General features: G+C 55.4%; 40 non-coding genes across 40 annotated transcripts; all 40 read left to right on the top strand.

The window, feature by feature from the left end:
• The first annotated feature begins 102 nt into the window (after positions 1-102).
• LOC142298048 (U5 spliceosomal RNA) lies at positions 103-218 on the top strand. Its single transcript, XR_012752266.1, has one exon. It is a non-coding gene; the product is annotated as a U5 spliceosomal RNA (small nuclear RNA).
• Positions 219-563: 345 nt separating this feature from the next.
• LOC142298047 (U5 spliceosomal RNA) lies at positions 564-679 on the top strand. Its single transcript, XR_012752265.1, has one exon. It is a non-coding gene; the product is annotated as a U5 spliceosomal RNA (small nuclear RNA).
• A 345-nt stretch (positions 680-1,024) lies between these two features.
• On the top strand, positions 1,025-1,140 carry LOC142297891 (U5 spliceosomal RNA). Its single transcript, XR_012752156.1, has one exon. It is a non-coding gene; the product is annotated as a U5 spliceosomal RNA (small nuclear RNA).
• Positions 1,141-1,485: 345 nt separating this feature from the next.
• Positions 1,486-1,601, top strand: LOC142297578 (U5 spliceosomal RNA). The gene has a single exon (XR_012751857.1). It is a non-coding gene; the product is annotated as a U5 spliceosomal RNA (small nuclear RNA).
• A 345-nt stretch (positions 1,602-1,946) lies between these two features.
• LOC142298046 (U5 spliceosomal RNA) lies at positions 1,947-2,062 on the top strand. Its single transcript, XR_012752264.1, has one exon. It is a non-coding gene; the product is annotated as a U5 spliceosomal RNA (small nuclear RNA).
• Positions 2,063-2,407: 345 nt separating this feature from the next.
• On the top strand, positions 2,408-2,523 carry LOC142298045 (U5 spliceosomal RNA). The gene has a single exon (XR_012752263.1). It is a non-coding gene; the product is annotated as a U5 spliceosomal RNA (small nuclear RNA).
• A 345-nt stretch (positions 2,524-2,868) lies between these two features.
• LOC142298044 (U5 spliceosomal RNA) lies at positions 2,869-2,984 on the top strand. The gene has a single exon (XR_012752262.1). It is a non-coding gene; the product is annotated as a U5 spliceosomal RNA (small nuclear RNA).
• A 345-nt stretch (positions 2,985-3,329) lies between these two features.
• On the top strand, positions 3,330-3,445 carry LOC142297625 (U5 spliceosomal RNA). Its single transcript, XR_012751902.1, has one exon. It is a non-coding gene; the product is annotated as a U5 spliceosomal RNA (small nuclear RNA).
• Positions 3,446-3,790: 345 nt separating this feature from the next.
• Positions 3,791-3,906, top strand: LOC142298043 (U5 spliceosomal RNA). Its single transcript, XR_012752261.1, has one exon. It is a non-coding gene; the product is annotated as a U5 spliceosomal RNA (small nuclear RNA).
• Positions 3,907-4,251: 345 nt separating this feature from the next.
• On the top strand, positions 4,252-4,367 carry LOC142298042 (U5 spliceosomal RNA). The gene has a single exon (XR_012752260.1). It is a non-coding gene; the product is annotated as a U5 spliceosomal RNA (small nuclear RNA).
• Positions 4,368-4,712: 345 nt separating this feature from the next.
• On the top strand, positions 4,713-4,828 carry LOC142298041 (U5 spliceosomal RNA). The gene has a single exon (XR_012752259.1). It is a non-coding gene; the product is annotated as a U5 spliceosomal RNA (small nuclear RNA).
• Positions 4,829-5,173: 345 nt separating this feature from the next.
• On the top strand, positions 5,174-5,289 carry LOC142298040 (U5 spliceosomal RNA). The gene has a single exon (XR_012752258.1). It is a non-coding gene; the product is annotated as a U5 spliceosomal RNA (small nuclear RNA).
• Positions 5,290-5,634: 345 nt separating this feature from the next.
• Positions 5,635-5,750, top strand: LOC142297624 (U5 spliceosomal RNA). Its single transcript, XR_012751901.1, has one exon. It is a non-coding gene; the product is annotated as a U5 spliceosomal RNA (small nuclear RNA).
• Positions 5,751-6,095: 345 nt separating this feature from the next.
• On the top strand, positions 6,096-6,211 carry LOC142298039 (U5 spliceosomal RNA). The gene has a single exon (XR_012752257.1). It is a non-coding gene; the product is annotated as a U5 spliceosomal RNA (small nuclear RNA).
• A 345-nt stretch (positions 6,212-6,556) lies between these two features.
• LOC142298038 (U5 spliceosomal RNA) lies at positions 6,557-6,672 on the top strand. The gene has a single exon (XR_012752256.1). It is a non-coding gene; the product is annotated as a U5 spliceosomal RNA (small nuclear RNA).
• A 345-nt stretch (positions 6,673-7,017) lies between these two features.
• LOC142298037 (U5 spliceosomal RNA) lies at positions 7,018-7,133 on the top strand. Its single transcript, XR_012752255.1, has one exon. It is a non-coding gene; the product is annotated as a U5 spliceosomal RNA (small nuclear RNA).
• Positions 7,134-7,478: 345 nt separating this feature from the next.
• LOC142298036 (U5 spliceosomal RNA) lies at positions 7,479-7,594 on the top strand. Its single transcript, XR_012752254.1, has one exon. It is a non-coding gene; the product is annotated as a U5 spliceosomal RNA (small nuclear RNA).
• Positions 7,595-7,939: 345 nt separating this feature from the next.
• On the top strand, positions 7,940-8,055 carry LOC142297785 (U5 spliceosomal RNA). Its single transcript, XR_012752057.1, has one exon. It is a non-coding gene; the product is annotated as a U5 spliceosomal RNA (small nuclear RNA).
• A 345-nt stretch (positions 8,056-8,400) lies between these two features.
• Positions 8,401-8,516, top strand: LOC142297682 (U5 spliceosomal RNA). The gene has a single exon (XR_012751958.1). It is a non-coding gene; the product is annotated as a U5 spliceosomal RNA (small nuclear RNA).
• A 345-nt stretch (positions 8,517-8,861) lies between these two features.
• On the top strand, positions 8,862-8,977 carry LOC142297851 (U5 spliceosomal RNA). The gene has a single exon (XR_012752117.1). It is a non-coding gene; the product is annotated as a U5 spliceosomal RNA (small nuclear RNA).
• Positions 8,978-9,322: 345 nt separating this feature from the next.
• LOC142297623 (U5 spliceosomal RNA) lies at positions 9,323-9,438 on the top strand. The gene has a single exon (XR_012751900.1). It is a non-coding gene; the product is annotated as a U5 spliceosomal RNA (small nuclear RNA).
• A 345-nt stretch (positions 9,439-9,783) lies between these two features.
• LOC142297838 (U5 spliceosomal RNA) lies at positions 9,784-9,899 on the top strand. The gene has a single exon (XR_012752107.1). It is a non-coding gene; the product is annotated as a U5 spliceosomal RNA (small nuclear RNA).
• A 345-nt stretch (positions 9,900-10,244) lies between these two features.
• Positions 10,245-10,360, top strand: LOC142297801 (U5 spliceosomal RNA). Its single transcript, XR_012752072.1, has one exon. It is a non-coding gene; the product is annotated as a U5 spliceosomal RNA (small nuclear RNA).
• Positions 10,361-10,705: 345 nt separating this feature from the next.
• On the top strand, positions 10,706-10,821 carry LOC142297577 (U5 spliceosomal RNA). The gene has a single exon (XR_012751856.1). It is a non-coding gene; the product is annotated as a U5 spliceosomal RNA (small nuclear RNA).
• Positions 10,822-11,166: 345 nt separating this feature from the next.
• On the top strand, positions 11,167-11,282 carry LOC142298035 (U5 spliceosomal RNA). Its single transcript, XR_012752253.1, has one exon. It is a non-coding gene; the product is annotated as a U5 spliceosomal RNA (small nuclear RNA).
• Positions 11,283-11,627: 345 nt separating this feature from the next.
• LOC142297849 (U5 spliceosomal RNA) lies at positions 11,628-11,743 on the top strand. Its single transcript, XR_012752115.1, has one exon. It is a non-coding gene; the product is annotated as a U5 spliceosomal RNA (small nuclear RNA).
• Positions 11,744-12,088: 345 nt separating this feature from the next.
• Positions 12,089-12,204, top strand: LOC142298034 (U5 spliceosomal RNA). The gene has a single exon (XR_012752252.1). It is a non-coding gene; the product is annotated as a U5 spliceosomal RNA (small nuclear RNA).
• Positions 12,205-12,549: 345 nt separating this feature from the next.
• LOC142297620 (U5 spliceosomal RNA) lies at positions 12,550-12,665 on the top strand. The gene has a single exon (XR_012751898.1). It is a non-coding gene; the product is annotated as a U5 spliceosomal RNA (small nuclear RNA).
• A 345-nt stretch (positions 12,666-13,010) lies between these two features.
• Positions 13,011-13,126, top strand: LOC142298033 (U5 spliceosomal RNA). The gene has a single exon (XR_012752251.1). It is a non-coding gene; the product is annotated as a U5 spliceosomal RNA (small nuclear RNA).
• Positions 13,127-13,471: 345 nt separating this feature from the next.
• Positions 13,472-13,587, top strand: LOC142298031 (U5 spliceosomal RNA). The gene has a single exon (XR_012752250.1). It is a non-coding gene; the product is annotated as a U5 spliceosomal RNA (small nuclear RNA).
• A 345-nt stretch (positions 13,588-13,932) lies between these two features.
• Positions 13,933-14,048, top strand: LOC142297784 (U5 spliceosomal RNA). The gene has a single exon (XR_012752056.1). It is a non-coding gene; the product is annotated as a U5 spliceosomal RNA (small nuclear RNA).
• A 345-nt stretch (positions 14,049-14,393) lies between these two features.
• On the top strand, positions 14,394-14,509 carry LOC142298030 (U5 spliceosomal RNA). The gene has a single exon (XR_012752249.1). It is a non-coding gene; the product is annotated as a U5 spliceosomal RNA (small nuclear RNA).
• A 345-nt stretch (positions 14,510-14,854) lies between these two features.
• Positions 14,855-14,970, top strand: LOC142297738 (U5 spliceosomal RNA). Its single transcript, XR_012752012.1, has one exon. It is a non-coding gene; the product is annotated as a U5 spliceosomal RNA (small nuclear RNA).
• A 345-nt stretch (positions 14,971-15,315) lies between these two features.
• Positions 15,316-15,431, top strand: LOC142297619 (U5 spliceosomal RNA). Its single transcript, XR_012751897.1, has one exon. It is a non-coding gene; the product is annotated as a U5 spliceosomal RNA (small nuclear RNA).
• A 345-nt stretch (positions 15,432-15,776) lies between these two features.
• LOC142297837 (U5 spliceosomal RNA) lies at positions 15,777-15,892 on the top strand. The gene has a single exon (XR_012752106.1). It is a non-coding gene; the product is annotated as a U5 spliceosomal RNA (small nuclear RNA).
• Positions 15,893-16,237: 345 nt separating this feature from the next.
• Positions 16,238-16,353, top strand: LOC142297800 (U5 spliceosomal RNA). The gene has a single exon (XR_012752071.1). It is a non-coding gene; the product is annotated as a U5 spliceosomal RNA (small nuclear RNA).
• Positions 16,354-16,698: 345 nt separating this feature from the next.
• Positions 16,699-16,814, top strand: LOC142297783 (U5 spliceosomal RNA). The gene has a single exon (XR_012752055.1). It is a non-coding gene; the product is annotated as a U5 spliceosomal RNA (small nuclear RNA).
• A 345-nt stretch (positions 16,815-17,159) lies between these two features.
• LOC142298366 (U5 spliceosomal RNA) lies at positions 17,160-17,275 on the top strand. Its single transcript, XR_012752571.1, has one exon. It is a non-coding gene; the product is annotated as a U5 spliceosomal RNA (small nuclear RNA).
• A 345-nt stretch (positions 17,276-17,620) lies between these two features.
• On the top strand, positions 17,621-17,736 carry LOC142297737 (U5 spliceosomal RNA). Its single transcript, XR_012752011.1, has one exon. It is a non-coding gene; the product is annotated as a U5 spliceosomal RNA (small nuclear RNA).
• A 345-nt stretch (positions 17,737-18,081) lies between these two features.
• LOC142297618 (U5 spliceosomal RNA) lies at positions 18,082-18,197 on the top strand. Its single transcript, XR_012751896.1, has one exon. It is a non-coding gene; the product is annotated as a U5 spliceosomal RNA (small nuclear RNA).
• Positions 18,198-18,267: the final 70 nt, after the last annotated feature.

Below are 18,267 nucleotides of genomic sequence, written 5' to 3'. Positions count from 1 at the left end.
TAGCCATCATCAACCCCCTGCCTCCCCTTTTCTAGGAGGTCTCCCCGGGCCAAGTGAGGGCTGCGGCCAGGGTGTTAGGTCGGGAGGAGGCCCTTGCCTGATATACTCTGGTTTCTCTTCAGAACGTAAAAATCTTTCGCCTTTTACTAAAGATTTCCGTGGAGAGGAGCAAAACTGAGTTTTATGGCAATTTTTGCATGCTCCAGCTTGCTGGGGTTTCCTTCTTTGGGTTGAACGACAGAATGAGCGGGAGGTGGCTGTAGTGGGAGGCTGACTCCTGTGGCTGCTGCTGGGAGGGAGGCGGTCCTCATTTGAATATTGTGGCCATGGACGGCCCGCTTTTTGGGGAGCAGGAAGCTCGTTTGAAGGGGTGACCCTCTGGTGGAAAGGAGGGCTCAGAGAAGGGAGCAGCCTGGGGAAGATGGCCTCTCGCCGGGCTGGCTGTGTGGTACCGTTTGGTTTAGCCATCATCAACCCCCTGCCTCCCCTTTTCTAGGAGGTCTCCCCGGGCCAAGTGAGGGCTGCGGCCAGGGTGTTAGGTCGGGAGGAGGCCCTTGCCTGATATACTCTGGTTTCTCTTCAGAACGTAAAAATCTTTCGCCTTTTACTAAAGATTTCCGTGGAGAGGAGCAAAACTGAGTTTTATGGCAATTTTTGCATGCTCCAGCTTGCTGGGGTTTCCTTCTTTGGGTTGAACGACAGAATGAGTGGGAGGTGGCTGTAGTGGGAGGCTGACTCCTGTGGCTGCTGCTGGGAGGGAGGCGGTCCTCATTTGAATATTGTGGCCATGGACGGCCCGCTTTTTGGGGAGCAGGAAGCTCGTTTGAAGGGGTGACCCTCTGGTGGAAAGGAGGGCTCAGAGAAGGGAGCAGCCTGGGGAAGATGGCCTCTCGCCGGGCTGGCTGTGTGGTACCGTTTGGTTTAGCCATCATCAACCCCCTGCCTCCCCTTTTCTAGGAGGTCTCCCCGGGCCAAGTGAGGGCTGCGGCCAGGCTGTTAGGTCGGGAGGAGGCCCTTGCCTGATATACTCTGGTTTCTCTTCAGAACGTAAAAATCTTTCGCCTTTAACTAAAAATTGCCGTGGAGAGGAGCAAAACTGAGTTTTATGGCAATTTTTGCATGCTCCAGCTTGCTGGGATTTCCTTCTTTGGGTTGAACGACAGAATGAGCGGGAGGTGGCTGTAGTGGGAGGATGACTCCTGTGGCTGCTGCTGGGAGGAAGGCGGTCCTCATTTGAATATTGTGGACATGGACGGCCCGCTTTTTGGGGAGCAGGAAGCTCGTTTGAAGGGGTGACCCTCTGGTGGAAAGGAGGGCTCAGAGAAGGGAGCAGCCTGGGGAAGATGGCCTCTCGCCGGGCTGGCTGTGTGGTACCGTTTGGTTTAGCCATCATCAACCCCCTGCCTCCCCTTTTCTAGGAGGTCTCCCCGGGCCAAGTGAGGGCTGCGGCCAGGGTGTTAGGTCGGGAGGAGGCCCTTGCCTGATATACTCTGGTTTCTCTTCAGAGCGTAAAAATCTTTCGCCTTTTACTAAAGATTTCCGTGGAGAGGAGCAAAACTGAGTTTTATGGCAATTTTTGCATGCTCCAGCTTGCTGGGGTTTCCTTCTTTGGGTTGAACGACAGAATGAGCGGGAGGTGGCTGTAGTGGGAGGCTGACTCCTGTGGCTGCTGCTGGGAAGGAGGCGGTCCTCATTTGAATATTGTGGCCATGGACGGCCCGCTTTTTGGGGAGCAGGAAGCTCGTTTGAAGGGGTGACCCTCTGGTGGAAAGGAGGGCTCAGAGAAGGGAGCAGCCTGGGGAAGATGGCCTCTCGCCGGGCTGGCTGTGTGGTACCGTTTGGTTTAGCCATCATCAACCCCCTGCCTCCCCTTTTCTAGGAGGTCTCCCCGGGCCAAGTGAGGGCTGCGGCCAGGGTGTTAGGTCGGGAGGAGGCCCTTGCCTGATATACTCTGGTTTCTCTTCAGAACGTAAAAATCTTTCGCCTTTTACTAAAGATTTCCGTGGAGAGGAGCAAAACTGAGTTTTATGGCAATTTTTGCATGCTCCAGCTTGCTGGGGTTTCCTTCTTTGGGATGAACGACAGAATGAGCGGGAGGTGGCTGTAGTGGGAGGCTGACTCCTGTGGCTGCTGCTGGGAGGGAGGCGGTCCTCATTTGAATATTGTGGCCATGGACGGCCCGCTTTTTGGGGAGCAGGAAGCTCGTTTGAAGGGGTGACCCTCTGGTGGAAAGGAGGGCTCAGAGAAGGGAGCAGCCTGGGGAAGATGGCCTCTCGCCGGGCTGGCTGTGTGGTACCGTTTGGTTTAGCCATCATCAACCCCCTGCCTCCCCTTTTCTAGGAGGTCTCCCCGGGCCAAGTGAGGGCTGCGGCCAGGGTGTTAGGTCGGGAGGAGGCCCTTGCCTGATATACTCTGGTTTCTCTTCAGAACGTAAAAATCTTTCGCCTTTTACTAAAGATTTCCGTGGAGAGGAGCAAAACTGAGTTTTATGGCAATTTTTGCATGCTCCAGCTTGCTGGGGTTTCCTTCTTTGGGTTGAACGACAGAATGAGCGGGAGGTGGCTGTAGTGGGAGGCTGACTCCTGTGGCTGCTGCTGGGAGGGAGGCGGTCCTCATTTGAATATTGTGGCCATGGACGGCCCGCTTTTTGGGGAGCAGGAAGCGCGTTTGAAGGGGTGACCCTCTGGTGGAAAGGAGGGCTCAGAGAAGGGAGCAGCCTGGGGAAGATGGCCTCTCGCCGGGCTGGCTGTGTGGTACCGTTTGGTTTAGCCATCATCAACCCCCTGCCTCCCCTTTTCTAGGAGGTCTCCCCGGGCCAAGTGAGGGCTGCGGCCAGGGTGTTAGGTCGGGAGGAGGCCCTTGCCTGATATACTCTGGTTTCTCTTCAGAACGTAAAAATCTTTCGCCTTTTACTAAAGATTTCCGTGGAGAGGAGCAAAACTGAGTTTTATGGCAATTTTTGCATGCTCCAGCTTGCTGGGGTTTCCTTCTTTGGGTTGAACGACAGAATGAGCGGGAGGTGGCTGTAGTGGGAGGCTGACCCCTGTGGCTGCTGCTGGGAGGGAGGCGGTCCTCATTTGAATATTGTGGCCATGGACGGCCCGCTTTTTGGGGAGCAGGAAGCTCGTTTGAAGGTGTGACCCTCTGGTGGAAAGGAGGGCTCAGAGAAGGAAGCAGCCTGGGGAAGATGGCCTCTCGCCGGGCTGGCTGTGTGGTACCGTTTGGTTTAGCCATCATCAACCCCCTGCCTCCCCTTTTCTAGGAGGTCTCCCCGGGCCAAGTGAGGGCTGCGGCCAGGGTGTTAGGTCGGGAGGAGGCCCTTGCCTGATATACTCTGGTTTCTCTTCAGAATGTAAAAATCTTTCGCCTTTTACTAAAGATTTCCGTGGAGAGGAGCAAAACTGAGTTTTATGGCAATTTTTGCATGCTCCAGCTTGCTGGGGTTTCCTTCTTTGGGTTGAACGACAGAATGAGCGGGAGGTGGCTGTAGTGGGAGGCTGACTCCTGTGGCTGCTGCTGGGAGGGAGGCGATCCTCATTTGAATATTGTGGCCACGGACGGCCCGCTTTTTGGGGAGCAGGAAGCTCGTTTGAAGGGGTGACCCTCTGGTGGAAAGGAGGGCTCAGAGAAGGCAGCAGCCTGGGGAAGATGGCCTCTCGCCGGGCTGGCTGTGTGGTACCGTTTGGTTTAGCCATCATCAACCCCCTGCCTCCCCTTTTCTAGGAGGTCTCCCCGGGCCAAGTGAGGGCTGCGGCCAGGGTGTTAGGTCGGGAGGAGGCCCTTGCCTGATATACTCTGGTTTCTCTTCAGAACGTAAAAATCTTTCGCCTTTTACTAAAGATTTCCGTGGAGAGGAGCAAAACTGAGTTTTATGGCAATTTTTGCATGCTCCAGCTTGCTGGGGTTTCCTTCTTTGGGTTGAACGACAGAATGAGCGGGAGGTGGCTGTAATGGGAGGCTGACTCCTGTGACTGCTGCTGGGAGGGAGGCGGTCCTCATTTGAATATTGTGACCATGGACGGCCCGCTTTTTGGGGAGCAGGAAGCTCGTTTGAAGGGGTGACCCTCTGGTGGAAAGGAGGGCTCAGAGAAGGGAGCAGCCTGGGGAAGATGGCCTCTCGCCGGGCTGGCTGTGTGGTACCGTTTGGTTTAGCCATCATCAACCCCCTTCCTCCCCTTTTCTAGGAGGTCTCCCCGGGCCAAGTGAGGGCTGCGGCCAGGGTGTTAGGTCGGGAGGAGGCCCTTGCCTGATATACTCTGGTTTCTCTTCAGAACGTAAAAATCTTTCGCCTTTTACTAAAGATTTCCGTGGAGAGGAGCAAAACTGAGTTTTATGGCAATTTTTGCATGCTCCAGCTTGCTGGGGTTTCCTTCTTTGGGTTGAACGACAGAATGAGCGGGAGGTGGCTGTAGTGGGAGGCTGACTCCTGTGGCTGCTGCTGGGAGGGAGGCGGTCCTCATTTGAATATTGTGGCCATGGACGGCCCGCTTTTTGGGGAGCAGGAAGCTCGTTTGAAGGGGTGACCCTCTGGTGGAAAGGAGGGCTCAGAGAAGGGAGCAGCCTGGGGAAGATGGCCTCTCGCCGGGCTGGCTGTGTGGTACCGTTTGGTTTAGCCATCATCAACCCCCTGCCTCCCCTTTTCTAGGAGGTCTCCCCGGGCCAAGTGAGGGCTGCGGCCAGGGTGTTAGGTCGGGAGGAGGCCCTTGCCTGATATACTCTGGTTTCTCTTCAGAACGTAAAAATCTTTCGCCTTTTACTAAAGATTTCCGTGGAGAGGAGCAAAACTGAGTTTTATGGCAATTTTTGCATGCTCCAGCTTGCTGGGGTTTCCTTCTTTGGGTTGAACGACAGAATGAGCGGGAGGTGGCTGTAGTGGGAGGCTGACTCCTGTGGCTGCTGCTGGGAGGGAGGCGGTCCTCATTTGAATATTGTGGCCATGGACGTCCCGCTTTTTGGGGAGCAGGAAGCTCGTTTGAAGGGGTGACCCTCTGGTGGAAAGGAGGGGTCAGAGAAGGGAGCAGCCTGGGGAAGATGGCCTCTCGCCGGGCTGGCTGTGTGGTACCGTTTGGTTTAGCCATCAACAACCCCCTGCCTCCCCTTTTCTAGGAGGTCTCCCCGGGCCAAGTGAGGGCTGCGGCCAGGGTGTTAGGTCGGGAGGAGGCCCTTGCCTGATATACTCTGGTTTCTCTTCAGAACGTAAAAATCTTTCGCCTTTTACTAAAGATTTCCGTGGAGAGGAGCAAAACTGAGTTTTATGGCAATTTTTGCATGCTCCAGCTTGCTGGGGTTTCCTTCTTTGGGTTGAACGACAGAATGAGCGGGAGGTGGCTGTAGTGGGAGGCTGACTCCTGTGGCTGCTGCTGGGAGGGAGGCGGTCCTCATTTGAATATTGTGGCCATGGACGGCCCGCTTTTTGGGGAGCAGGAAGCTCGTTTGAAGGTGTGACCCTCTGGTGGAAAGGAGGGCTCAGAGAAGGGAGCAGCCTGGGGAAGATGGCCTCTCGCCGGGCTGGCTGTGTGGTACCGTTTGGTTTAGCCATCATCAACCCCCTGCCTCCCCTTTTCTAGGAGGTCTCCCCGGGCCAAGTGAGGGCTGCGGCCAGGGTGTTAGGTCGGGAGGAGGCCCTTGCCTGATATACTCTGGTTTCTCTTCAGAATGTAAAAATCTTTCGCCTTTTACTAAAGATTTCCGTGGAGAGGAGCAAAACTGAGTTTTATGGCAATTTTTGCATGCTCCAGCTTGCTGGGGTTTCCTTCTTTGGGTTGAACGACAGAATGAGCGGGAGGTGGCTGTAGTGGGAGGCTGACTCCTGTGGCTGCTGCTGGGAGGGAGGCGATCCTCATTTGAATATTGTGGCCATGGACGGACCGCTTTTTGGGGAGCAGGAAGCTCGTTTGAAGGGGTGACCCTCTGGTGGAAAGGAGGGCTCAGAGAAGGCAGCAGCCTGGGGAAGATGGCCTCTCGCCGGGCTGGCTGTGTGGTACCGTTTGGTTTAGCCATCATCAACCCCCTGCCTCCCCTTTTCTAGGAGGTCTCCCCGGGCCAAGTGAGGGCTGCGGCCAGGGTGTTAGGTCGGGAGGAGGCCCTTGCCTGATATACTCTGGTTTCTCTTCAGAACGTAAAAATCTTTCGCCTTTTACTAAAGATTTCCGTGGAGAGGAGCAAAACTGAGTTTTATGGCAATTTTTGCATGCTCCAGCTTGCTGGGGTTTCCTTCTTTGGGTTGAACGACAGAATGAGCGGGAGGTGGCTGTAATGGGAGGCTGACTCCTGTGACTGCTGCTGGGAGGGAGGCGGTCCTCATTTGAATATTGTGGCCATGGACGGCCCGCTTTTTGGGGAGCAGGAAGCTCGTTTGAAGGGGTGACCCTCTGGTGGAAAGGAGGGCTCAGAGAAGGGAGCAGCCTGGGGAAGATGGCCTCTCGCCGGGCTGGCTGTGTGGTACCGTTTGGTTTAGCCATCATCAACCCCCTTCCTCCCCTTTTCTAGGAGGTCTCCCCGGGCCAAGTGAGGGCTGCGGCCAGGGTGTTAGGTCGGGAGGAGGCCCTTGCCTGATATACTCTGGTTTCTCTTCAGAACGTAAAAATCTTTCGCCTTTTACTAAAGATTTCCGTGGAGAGGAGCAAAACTGAGTTTTATGGCAATTTTTGCATGCTCCAGCTTGCTGGGGTTTCCTTCTTTGGGTTGAACGACAGAATGAGCGGGAGGTGGCTGTAGTGGGAGGCTGACTCCTGTGGCTGCTGCTGGGAGGGAGGCGGTCCTCATTTGAATATTGTGGCCATGGACGGCCCGCTTTTTGGGGAGCAGGAAGCTCGTTTGAAGGGGTGACCCTCTGGTGGAAAGGAGGGCTCAGAGAAGGGAGCAGCCTGGGGAAGATGGCCTCTCGCCGGGCTGGCTGTGTGGTACCGTTTGGTTTAGCCATCATCAACCCCCTGCCTCCCCTTTTCTAGGAGGTCTCCCCGGGCCAAGTGAGGGCTGCGGCCAGGGTGTTAGGTCGGGAGGAGGCCCTTGCCTGATATACTCTGGTTTCTCTTCAGAACGTAAAAATCTTTCGCCTTTTACTAAAGATTTCCGTGGAGAGGAGCAAAACTGAGTTTTATGGCAATTTTTGCATGCTCCAGCTTGCTGGGGTTTCCTTCTTTGGGTTGAACGACAGAATGAGCGGGAGGTGGCTGTAGTGGGAGGCTGACTCCTGTGGCTGCTGCTGGGAGGGAGGCGGTCCTCATTTGAATATTGTGGCCATGGACGGCCCGCTTTTTGGGGAGCAGGAAGCTCGTTTGAAGGGGTGACCCTCTGGTGGAAAGGAGGGCTCAGAGAAGGGAGCAGCCTGGGGAAGATGGCCTCTCGCCGGGCTGGCTGTGTGGTACCGTTTGGTTTAGCCATCATCAACCCCCTGCCTCCCCTTTTCTAGGAGGTCTCCCCGGGCCAAGTGAGGGCTGCGGCCAGGGTGTTAGGTCGGGAGGAGGCCCTTGCCTGATATACTCTGGTTTCTCTTCAGAACGTAAAAATCTTTCGCCTTTTACTAAAGATTTCCGTGGAGAGGAGCAAAACTGAGTTTTATGGCAATTTTTGCATGCTCCAGCTTGCTGGGGTTTCCTTCTTTGGGTTGAACGACAGAATGAGCGGGAGGTGGCTGTAGTGGGAGGCTGACTCCTGTGGCTGCTGCTGGGAGGGAGGCGGTCCTCATTTGAATATTGTGGCCATGGACGGCCCGCTTTTTGGGGAGCAGGAAGCTCGTTTGAAGGGGTGACCCTCTGGTGGAAAGGAGGGCTCAGAGAAGGGAGCAGCCTGGGGAAGATGGCCTCTCGCCGGGCTGGCTGTGTGGTACCGTTTGGTTTAGCCATCATCAACCCCCTGCCTCCCCTTTTCTAGGAGGTCTCCCCGGGCCAAGTGAGGGCTGCGGCCAGGGTGTTAGGTCGGGAGGAGGCCCTTGCCTGATATACTCTGGTTTCTCTTCAGAACGTAAAAATCTTTCACCTTTTACTAAAGATTTCCGTGGAGAGGAGCAAAACTGAGTTTTATGGCAATTTTTGCATGCTCCAGCTTGCTGGGGTTTCCTTCTTTGGGTTGAACGACAGAATGAGCGGGAGGTGGCTGTAGTGGGAAGCTGACTCCTGTGGCTGCTACTGGGAGGGAGGCGGTCCTCATATGAATATTGTGGCCATGGACGGCCCGCTTTTTGGGGAGCAGGAAGCTCGTTTGAAGGGGTGACCCTCTGGTGGAAAGGAGGGCTCAGAGAAGGGAGCAGCCTGGGGAAGATGGCCTCTCGCCGGGCTGGCTGTGTGGTACCGTTTGGTTTAGCCATCATCAACCCCCTGCCTCCCCTTTTCTAGGAGGTCTCCCCGGGCCAAGTGAGGGCTGCGGCCAGGGTGTTAGGTCGGGAGGAGGCCCTTGCCTGATATACTCTGGTTTCTCTTCAGAACGTTAAAATCTTTCGCCTTTTACTAAAGATTTCCGTGGAGAGGAGCAAAACTGAGTTTTATGGCAATTTTTGCATGCTCCAGCTTGCTGGGGTTTCCTTCTTTGGGTTGAACGACAGAATGAGCGGGAGGTGGCTGTAGTGGGAGGCTGACTCCTGTGGCTGCTGCTGGGAGGGAGGCGGTCCTCATTTGAATATTGTGGCCATGGACGGCCCTCTTTTTGGGGAGCAGGAAGCTCGTTTGAAGGGGTGACCCTCTGGTGGAAAGGAGGGCTCAGAGAAGGGAGCAGCCTGGGGAAGATGGCCTCTCGCCGGGCTGGCTGTGTGGTACCGTTTGGTTTAGCCATCATCAACCCCCTGCCTCCCCTTTTCTAGGAGGTCTCCCCGGGCCAAGTGAGGGCTGCGGCCAGGGTGTTAGGTCGGGAGGAGGCCCTTGCCTGATATACTCTGGTTTCTCTTCAGAACGTAAAAATCTTTCGTCTTTTACTAAAGATTTCCATGGAGAGGAGCAAAACTGAGTTTTATGGCAATTTTTGCATGCTCCAGCTTGCTGGGGTTTCCTTCTTTGGGTTGAACGACAGAATGAGCGGGAGGTGGCTGTAGTGGGAGGCTGACTCCTGTGGCTGCTGCTGGGAGGGAGGCGGTCCTCATTTGCATATTGTGGCCATGGACGGCCTGCTTTTTGTGGAGCAGGAAGCTCGTTTGAAGGGGTGACCCTCTGGTGGAAAGGAGGGCTCAGAGAAGGGAGCAGCCTGGGGAAGATGGCCTCTCGCCGGGCTGGCTGTGTGGTACCGTTTGGTTTAGCCATCATCAACCCCCTGCCTCCCCTTTTCTAGGAGGTCTCCCCGGGCCAAGTGAGGGCTGCGGCCAGGGTGTTAGGTCGGGAGGAGGCCCTTGCCTGATATACTCTGGTTTCTCTTCAGAATGTAAAAATCTTTCGCCTTTTACTAAAGATTTCCGTGGAGAGGAGCAAAACTGAGTTTTATGGCAATTTTTGCATGCTCCAGCTTGCTGGGGTTTCCTTCTTTGGGTTGAACGACAGAATGAGCGGGAGGTGGCTGTAGTGGGAGGCTGACTCCTGTGGCTGCTGCTGGGAGGGAGGCGGTCCTCATTTGAATATTGTGGCCATGGACGGCCCGCTTTTTGGGGAGCAGGAAGCTCGTTTGAAGGGGTGACCCTCTGGTGGAAAGGAGAGCTCAGAGAAGGGAGCAGCCTGGGGAAGATGGCCTCTCGCCGGGCTGGCTGTGTGGTACCGTTTGGTTTAGCCATCATCAACCCCCTGCCTCCCCTTTTCTAGGAGGTCTCCCCGGGCCAAGTGAGGGCTGCGGCCAGGGTGTTAGGTCGGGAGGAGGCCCTTGCCTGATATACTCTGGTTTCTCTTCAGAATGTAAAAATCTTTCGCCTTTTACTAAAGATTTCCATGGAGAGGAGCAAAACTGAGTTTTATGGCAATTTTTGCATGCTCCAGCTTGCTGGGGTTTCCTTCTTTGGGTTGAACGACAGAATGAGCGGGAGGTGGCTGTAGTGGGAGACTGACCCCTGTGGCTGCTGCTGGGAGGGAGGCGGTCCTCATTTGAATATTGTGGCCATGGACGGCCCGCTTTTTGGGGAGCAGGAAGCTCGTTTGAAGGGGTGACCCTCTGGTGGAAAGGAGGGCTCAGAGAAGGGAGCAGCCTGGGGAAGATGGCCTCTCGCCGGGCTGGCTGTGTGGTACCGTTTGGTTTAGCCATCATCAACCCCCTGCCTCCCCTTTTCTAGGAGGTCTCCCCGGGCCAAGTGAGGGCTGCGGCCAGGGTGTTAGGTCGGGAGGAGGCCCTTGCCTGATATACTCTGGTTTCTCTTCAGAATGTAAAAATCTTTAGCCTTTTACTAAAGATTTCCGTGGAGAGGAGCAAAACTGAGTTTTATGGCAATTTTTGCATGCTCCAGCTTGCTGGGGTTTCCTTCTTTGGGTTGAACGACAGAATGAGCGGGAGGTGGCTGTAGTGGGAGGCTGACTCCTGTGGCTGCTGCTGGGAGGGAGGCGGTCCTCATTTGAATATTGTGGCCATGGACGGCCCGCTTTTTGGGGAGCAGGAAGCTCGTTTGAAGGTGTGACCCTCTGGTGGAAAGGAGGGCTCAGAGAAGGGAGCAGCCTGGGGAAGATGGCCTCTCGCCGGGCTGGCTGTGTGGTACCGTTTGGTTTAGCCATCATCAACCCCCTGCCTCCCCTTTTCTAGGACGTCTCCCCGGGCCAAGTGAGGGCTGCGGCCAGGGTGTTAGGTCGGGAGGAGGCCCTTGCCTGATATACTCTGGTTTCTCTTCAGAGCGTAAAAATCTTTCGCCTTTTACTAAAGATTTCCGTGGAGAGGAGCAAAACTGAGTTTTATGGCAATTTTTGCATGCTCCAGCTTGCTGGGGTTTCCTTCTTTGGGTTGAACGACAGAATGAGTGGGAGGTGGCTGTAGTGGGAGGCTGACTCCTGTGGCTGCTGCTGGGAGGGAGGCGGTCCTCATTTGAATATTGTGGCCATGGACGGCCCGCTTTTTGGGGAGCAGGAAGCTCATTTGAAGGGGTGACCATCTGGTGGAAAGGAGGGCTCAGAGAAGGGAGCAGCCTGGGGAAGATGGCCTCTCGCCGGGCTGGCTGTGTGGTACCGTTTGGTTTAGCCATCATCAACCCCCTGCCTCCCCTTTTCTAGGAGGTCTCCCCGGGCCAAGTGAGGGCTGCGGCCAGGGTGTTAGGTCGGGAGGAGGCCCTTGCCTGATATACTCTGGTTTCTCTTCAGAACGTAAAAATCTTTCGCCTTTTACTAAAGATTTCCGTGGAGAGGAGCAAAACTGAGTTTTATGGCAATTTTTGCATGCTCCAGCTTGCTGGGGTTTCCTTCTTTGGGTTGAACGACAGAATGAGCTGGAGGTGGCTGTAGTGGGAGGCTGACTCCTGTGGCTGCTGCTGGGAGGGAGGCGGTCCTCATTTGAATATTGTGGCCATGGACGGCCCGCTTTTTGGGGAGCAGGAAGCTCGTTTGAAGGGGTGACCCTCTGGTGGAAAGGAGGGCTCAGAGAAGGGAGCAGCCTGGGGAAGATGGCCTCTCGCCGGGCTGCCTGTGTGGTACCGTTTGGTTTAGCCATCATCAACCCCCTGCCTCCCCTTTTCTAGGAGGTCTCCCCGGGCCAAGTGAGGGCTGCGGCCAGGGTGTTAGGTCGGGAGGAGGCCCTTGCCTGATATACTCTGGTTTCTCTTCAGAACGTAAAAATCTTTTGCCTTTTACTAAAGATTTCCGTGGAGAGGAGCAAAACTGAGGTTTATGGCAATTTTAGCATGCTCCAGCTTGCTGGGGTTTCCTTCTTTGGGTTGAATGACAGAATGAGCGGGAGGTGGCTGTAGTGGGAGGCTGACTCCTGTGGCTGCTGCTGGGAGGGAGGCGCTCCTCATTTGAATATTGTGGCCATGGACGGCCCGCTTTTTGGGGAGCAGGAAGCTCGTTTGAAGGGGTGACCCTCTGGTGGAAAGGAGGGCTCAGAGAAGGGAGCAGCCTGGGGAAGATGGCCTCTCGCCGGGCTGGCTGTGTGGTACCGTTTGGTTTAGCCATCATCAACCCCCTGCCTCCCCTTTTCTAGGAGGTCTCCCCGGGCCAAGTGAGGGCTGCGGCCAGGGTGTTAGGTCGGGAGGAGGCCCTTGCCTGATATACTCTGGTTTCTCTTCAGAACGTAAAAATCTTTCGCCTTTTACTAAAGATTTCCGTGGAGAGGAGCAAAACTGAGTTTTATGGCAATTTTTGCATGCTCCAGCTTGCTGGGGTTTCCTTCTTTGGGTTGAACGACAGAATGAGCGGGAGGTGGCTGTAATGGGAGGCTGACTCCTGTGGCTGCTGCTGGGAGGGAGGCGGTCCTCATTTGAATATTGTGGCCATGGACGGCCCGCTTTTTGGGGAGCAGGAAGCTCGTTTGAAGGGGTGACCCTCTGGTGGAAAGGAGGGCTCAGAGAAGGGAGCAGCCTGGGGAAGATGGCCTCTCGCCGGGCTGGCTGTGTGGTACCGTTTGGTTTAGCCATCATCAACCCCCTGCCTCCCCTTTTCTAGGAGGTCTCCCCGGGCCAAGTGAGGGCTGCGGCCAGGGTGTTAGGTCGGGAGGAGGCCCTTGCCTGATATACTCTGGTTTCTCTTCAGAATGTAAAAATCTTTCGCCTTTTACTAAAGATTTCCGTGGAGAGGAGCAAAACTGAGTTTTATGGCAATTTTTGCATGCTCCAGCTTGCTGGGGTTTCCTTCTTTGGGTTGAACGACAGAATGAGCGGGAGGTGGCTGTAGTGGGAGGCTGACTCCTGTGGCTGCTGCTGGGAGGGAGGCGATCCTCATTTGAATATTGTGGCCATGGACGGCCCGCTTTTTGGGGAGCAGGAAGCTCGTTTGAAGGGGTGACCCTCTGGTGGAAAGGAGGGCTCAGAGAAGGCAGCAGCCTGGGGAAGATGGCCTCTCGCCGGGCTGGCTGTGTGGTACCGTTTGGTTTAGCCATCATCAACCCCCTGCCTCCCCTTTTCTAGGAGGTCTCCCCGGGCCAAGTGAGGGCTGCGGCCAGGGTGTTAGGTCGGGAGGAGGCCCTTGCCTGATATACTCTGGTTTCTCTTCAGAACGTAAAAATCTTTCGCCTTTTACTAAAGATTTCCGTGGAGAGGAGCAAAACTGAGTTTTATGGCAATTTTTGCATGCTCCAGCTTGCTGGGGTTTCCTTCTTTGGGTTGAACGACAGAATGAGCGGGAGGTGGCTGTAATGGGAGGCTGACTCCTGTGACTGCTGCTGGGAGGGAGGCGGTCCTCATTTGAATATTGTGGCCATGGACGGCCCGCTTTTTGGGGAGCAGGAAGCTCGTTTGAAGGGGTGACCCTCTGGTGGAAAGGAGGGCTCAGAGAAGGGAGCAGCCTGGGGAAGATGGCCTCTCGCCGGGCTGGCTGTGTGGTACCGTTTGGTTTAGCCATCATCAACCCCCTTCCTCCCCTTTTCTAGGAGGTCTCCCCGGGCCAAGTGAGGGCTGCGGCCAGGGTGTTAGGTCGGGAGGAGGCCCTTGCCTGATATACTCTGGTTTCTCTTCAGAACGTAAAAATCTTTCGCCTTTTACTAAAGATTTCCGTGGAGAGGAGCAAAACTGAGTTTTATGGCAATTTTTGCATGCTCCAGCTTGCTGGGGTTTCCTTCTTTGGGTTGAACGACAGAATGAGCGGGAGGTGGCTGTAGTGGGAGGCTGACTCCTGTGGCTGCTGCTGGGAGGGAGGCGGTCCTCATTTGAATATTGTGGCCATGGACGGCCCGCTTTTTGGGGAGCAGGAAGCTCGTTTGAAGGGGTGACCCTCTGGTGGAAAGGAGGGCTCAGAGAAGGGAGCAGCCTGGGGAAGATGGCCTCTCGCCGGGCTGGCTGTGTGGTACCGTTTGGTTTAGCCATCATCAACCCCCTGCCTCCCCTTTTCTAGGAGGTCTCCCCGGGCCAAGTGAGGGCTGCGGCCAGGGTGTTAGGTCGGGAGGAGGCCCTTGCCTGATATACTCTGGTTTCTCTTCAGAACGTAAAAATCTTTCACCTTTTACTAAAGATTTCCGTGGAGAGGAGCAAAACTGAGTTTTATGGCAATTTTTGCATGCTCCAGCTTGCTGGGGTTTCCTTCTTTGGGTTGAACGACAGAATGAGCGGGAGGTGGCTGTAGTGGGAGGCTGACTCCTGTGGCTGCTACTGGGAGGGAGGCGGTCCTCATATGAATATTGTGGCCATGGACGGCCCGCTTTTTGGGGAGCAGGAAGCTCGTTTGAAGGGGTGACCCTCTGGTGGAAAGGAGGGCTCAGAGAAGGGAGCAGCCTGGGGAAGATGGCCTCTCGCCGGGCTGGCTGTGTGGTACCGTTTGGTTTAGCCATCATCAACCCCCTGCCTCCCCTTTTCTAGGAGGTCTCCCTGGGCCAAGTGAGGGCTGCGGCCAGGGTGTTAGGTCGGGAGGAGGCCCTTGCCTGATATACTCTGGTTTCTCTTCAGAACGTAAAAATCTTTCGCCTTTTACTAAAGATTTCCGTGGAGAGGAGCAAAACTGAGTTTTATGGCAATTTTTGCATGCTCCAGCTTGCTGGGGTTTCCTTCTTTGGGTTGAACGACAGAATGAGCGGGAGGTGGCTGTAGTGGGAGGCTGACTCCTGTGGCTGCTGCTGGGAGGGAGGCGGTCCTCATTTGAATATTGTGGCCATGGACGGCCCTCTTTTTGGGGAGCAGGAAGCTCGTTTGAAGGGGTGACCCTCTGGTGGAAAGGAGGGCTCAGAGAAGGGAGCAGCCTGGGGAAGATGGCCTCTCGCCGGGCTGGCTGTGTGGTACCGTTTGGTTTAGCCATCATCAACCCCCTGCCTCCCCTTTTCTAGGAGGTCTCCCCGGGCCAAGTGAGGGCTGCGGCCAGGGTGTTAGGTCGGGAGGAGGCCCTTGCCTGATATACTCTGGTTTCTCTTCAGAACGTAAAAATCTTTCGTCTTTTACTAAAGATTTCCGTGGAGAGGAGCAAAACTGAGTTTTATGGCAATTTTTGCATGCTCCAGCTTGCTGGGGTTTCCTTCTTTGGGTTGAACGACAGAATGAGCGGGAGGTGGCTGTAGTGGGAGGCTGACTCCTGTGGCTGCTGCTGGGAGGGAGGCGGTCCTCATTTGCATATTGTGGCCATGGACGGCCTGCTTTTTGGGGAGCAGGAAGCTCGTTTGAAGGGGTGACCCTCTGGTGGAAAGGAGGGCTCAGAGAAGGGAGCAGCCTGGGGAAGATGGCCTCTCGCCGGGCTGGCTGTGTGGTACCGTTTGGTTTAGCCATCATCAACCCCCTGCCTCCCCTTTTCTAGGAGGTCTCCCCGGGCCAAGTGAGGGCTGCGGCCAGGGTGTTAGGTCGGGAGGAGGCCCTTGCCTGATATACTCTGGTTTCTCTTCAGAATGTAAAAATCTTTCGCCTTTTACTAAAGATTTCCGTGGAGAGGAGCAAAACTGAGTTTTATGGCAATTTTTGCATGCTCCAGCTTGCTGGGGTTTCCTTCTTTGGGTTGAACGACAGAATGAGCGGGAGGTGGCTGTAGTGGGAGGCTGACTCCTGTGGCTGCTGCTGGGAGGGAGGCGGTCCTCATTTGAATATTGTGGCCATGGACGGCCCGCTTTTTGGGGAGCAGGAAGCTCGTTTGAAGGGGTGACCCTCTGGTGGAAAGGAGGGCTCAGAGAAGGGAGCAGCCTGGGGAAGATGGCCTCTCGCCGGGCTGGCTGTGTGGTACCGTTTGGTTTAGCCATCATCAACCCCCTGCCTCCCCTTTTCTAGGAGGTCTCCCCGGGCCAAGTGAGGGCTGCGGCCAGGGTGTTAGGTCGGGAGGAGGCCCTTGCCTGATATACTCTGGTTTCTCTTCAGAATGTAAAAATCTTTCGCCTTTTACTAAAGATTTCCATGGAGAGGAGCAAAACTGAGTTTTATGGCAATTTTTGCATGCTCCAGCTTGCTGGGGTTTCCTTCTTTGGGTTGAACGACAGAATGAGCGGGAGGTGGCTGTAGTGGGAGACTGACCCCTGTGGCTGCTGCTGGGAGGGAGGCGGTCCTCATTTGAATATTGTGGCCATGGACGGCCCGCTTTTTGGGGAGCAGGAAGCTCGTTTGAAGGGGTGACCCTCTGGTGGAAAGGAGGGCTCAGAGAAGGGAGCAGCCTGGGGAAGATGGCCTCTCGCCGGGCTGGCTGTGTGGTACCGTTTGGTTTAGCCATCATCAACCCCCTGCCTCCCCTTTTCTAGGAGGTCTCCCCGGGCCAAGTGAGGGCTGCGGCCAGGGTGTTAGGTCGGGAGGAGGCCCTTGCCTGATATACTCTGGTTTCTCTTCAGAATGTAAAAATCTTTAGCCTTTTACTAAAGATTTCCGTGGAGAGGAGCAAAACTGAGTTTTATGGCAATTTTTGCATGCTCCAGCTTGCTGGGGTTTCCTTCTTTGGGTTGAACGACAGAATGAGCGGGAGGTGGCTGTAGTGGGAGGCTGACTCCTGTGGCTGCTGCTGGGAGGGAGGCGGTCCTCATTTGAATATTGTGGCCATGGACGGCCCGCTTTTTGGGGAGCAGGAAGCTCGTTTGAAGGGGTGACCCTCTGGTGGAAAGGAGGGCTCAGAGAAGGGAGCAGCCTGGGGAAGATGGCCTCTCGCCGGGCTGGCTGTGTGGTACCGTTTGGTTTAGCCATCATCAACCCCCTGCCTCCCCTTTTCTAGGAGGTCTCCCCGGGCCAAGTGAGGGCTGCGGCCAGGGTGTTAGGTCGGGAGGAGGCCCTTGCCTGATATACTCTGGTTTCTCTTCAGAACGTAAAAATCTTTCACCTTTTACTAAAGATTTCCGTGGAGAGGAGCAAAACTGAGTTTTATGGCAATTTTTGCATGCTCCAGCTTGCTGGGGTTTCCTTCTTTGGGTTGAACGACAGAATGAGCGGGAGGTGGCTGTAGTGGGAGGCTGACTCCTGTGGCTGCTACTGGGAGGGAGGCGGTCCTCATATGAATATTGTGGCCATGGACGGCCCGCTTTTTGGGGAGCAGGAAGCTCGTTTGAAGGGGTGACCCTCTGGTGGAAAGGAGGGCTCAGAGAAGGGAGCAGCCTGGGGAAGATGGCCTCTCGCCGGGCTGGCTGTGTGGTACCGTTTGGTTTAGCCATCATCAACCCCCTGCCTCCCCTTTTCTAGGAGGTCTCCCCGGGCCAAGTGAGGGCTGCGGCCAGGGTGTTAGGTCGGGAGGAGGCCCTTGCCTGATATACTCTGGTTTCTCTTCAGAACGTAAAAATCTTTCGCCTTTTACTAAAGATTTCCGTGGAGAGGAGCAAAACTGAGTTTTATAGCAATTTTTGCATGCTCCAGCTTGCTGGGGTTTCCTTCTTTGGGTTGAACGACAGAATGAGCGGGAGGTGGCTGTAGTGGGAGGCTGACTCCTGTGGCTGCTGCTGGGAGGGAGGCGGTCCTCATTTGAATATTGTGGCCATGGACGGCCCTCTTTTTGGGGAGCAGGAAGCTCGTTTGAAGGGGTGACCCTCTGGTGGAAAGGAGGGCTCAGAGAAGGGAGCAGCCTGGGGAAGATGGCCTCTCGCCGGGCTGGCTGTGTGGTACCGTTTGGTTTAGCCATCATCAACCCCCTGCCTCCCCTTTTCTAGGAGGTCTCCCCGGGCCAAGTGAGGGCTGCGGCCAGGGTGTTAGGTCGGGAGGAGGCCCTTGCCTGATATACTCTGGTTTCTCTTCAGAACGTAAAAATCTTTCGTCTTTTACTAAAGATTTCCGTGGAGAGGAGCAAAACTGAGTTTTATGGCAATTTTTGCATGCTCCAGCTTGCTGGGGTTTCCTTCTTTGGGTTGAACGACAGAATGAGCGGGAGGTGGCTGTAGTGGGAGGCTGACTCCTGTGGCTGCTGCTGGGAGGGAGGCGGTCCTCATTTGCATATTGTGGCCATGGACGGCCTGCTTTTTGGGGAGCAGGAAGCTCGTTTGAAGGGGTGACCCTCTGGTGGAAAGGAGGGCTCAGAGAAGGGAGCAGCCTGGGGAAGATGGCCTCTCGCCGGGCTGGCTGTGTGGTACCGTTTGGTTTAGCCATCATCAACCCCCTGCCTCCCCTTTTCTAGGAGGTCTCCCCGGGCCAAGTGAGGGCTGCGGCCAGGGTGTTAGGTCGGGAGGAGGCCCTTGCCTGATATACTCTGGTTTCTCTTCAGAATGTAAAAATCTTTCGCCTTTTACTAAAGATTTCCGTGGAGAGGAGCAAAACTGAGTTTTATGGCAATTTTTGCATGCTCCAGCTTGCTGGGGTTTCCTTCTTTGGGTTGAACGACAGAATGAGCGGGAGGTGGCTGTAGTGGGAGGCTGACTCCTGTGGCTGCT

This window comes from Anomaloglossus baeobatrachus, chromosome 3 (genome assembly GCF_048569485.1).
Source record: "Anomaloglossus baeobatrachus isolate aAnoBae1 chromosome 3, aAnoBae1.hap1, whole genome shotgun sequence".
NCBI lineage: Eukaryota > Metazoa > Chordata > Amphibia > Anura > Aromobatidae > Anomaloglossus > Anomaloglossus baeobatrachus.
The sequence above is the reverse complement of the archived record's forward strand: the minus strand, read 5'-3'. Positions and strand labels throughout refer to the sequence as shown.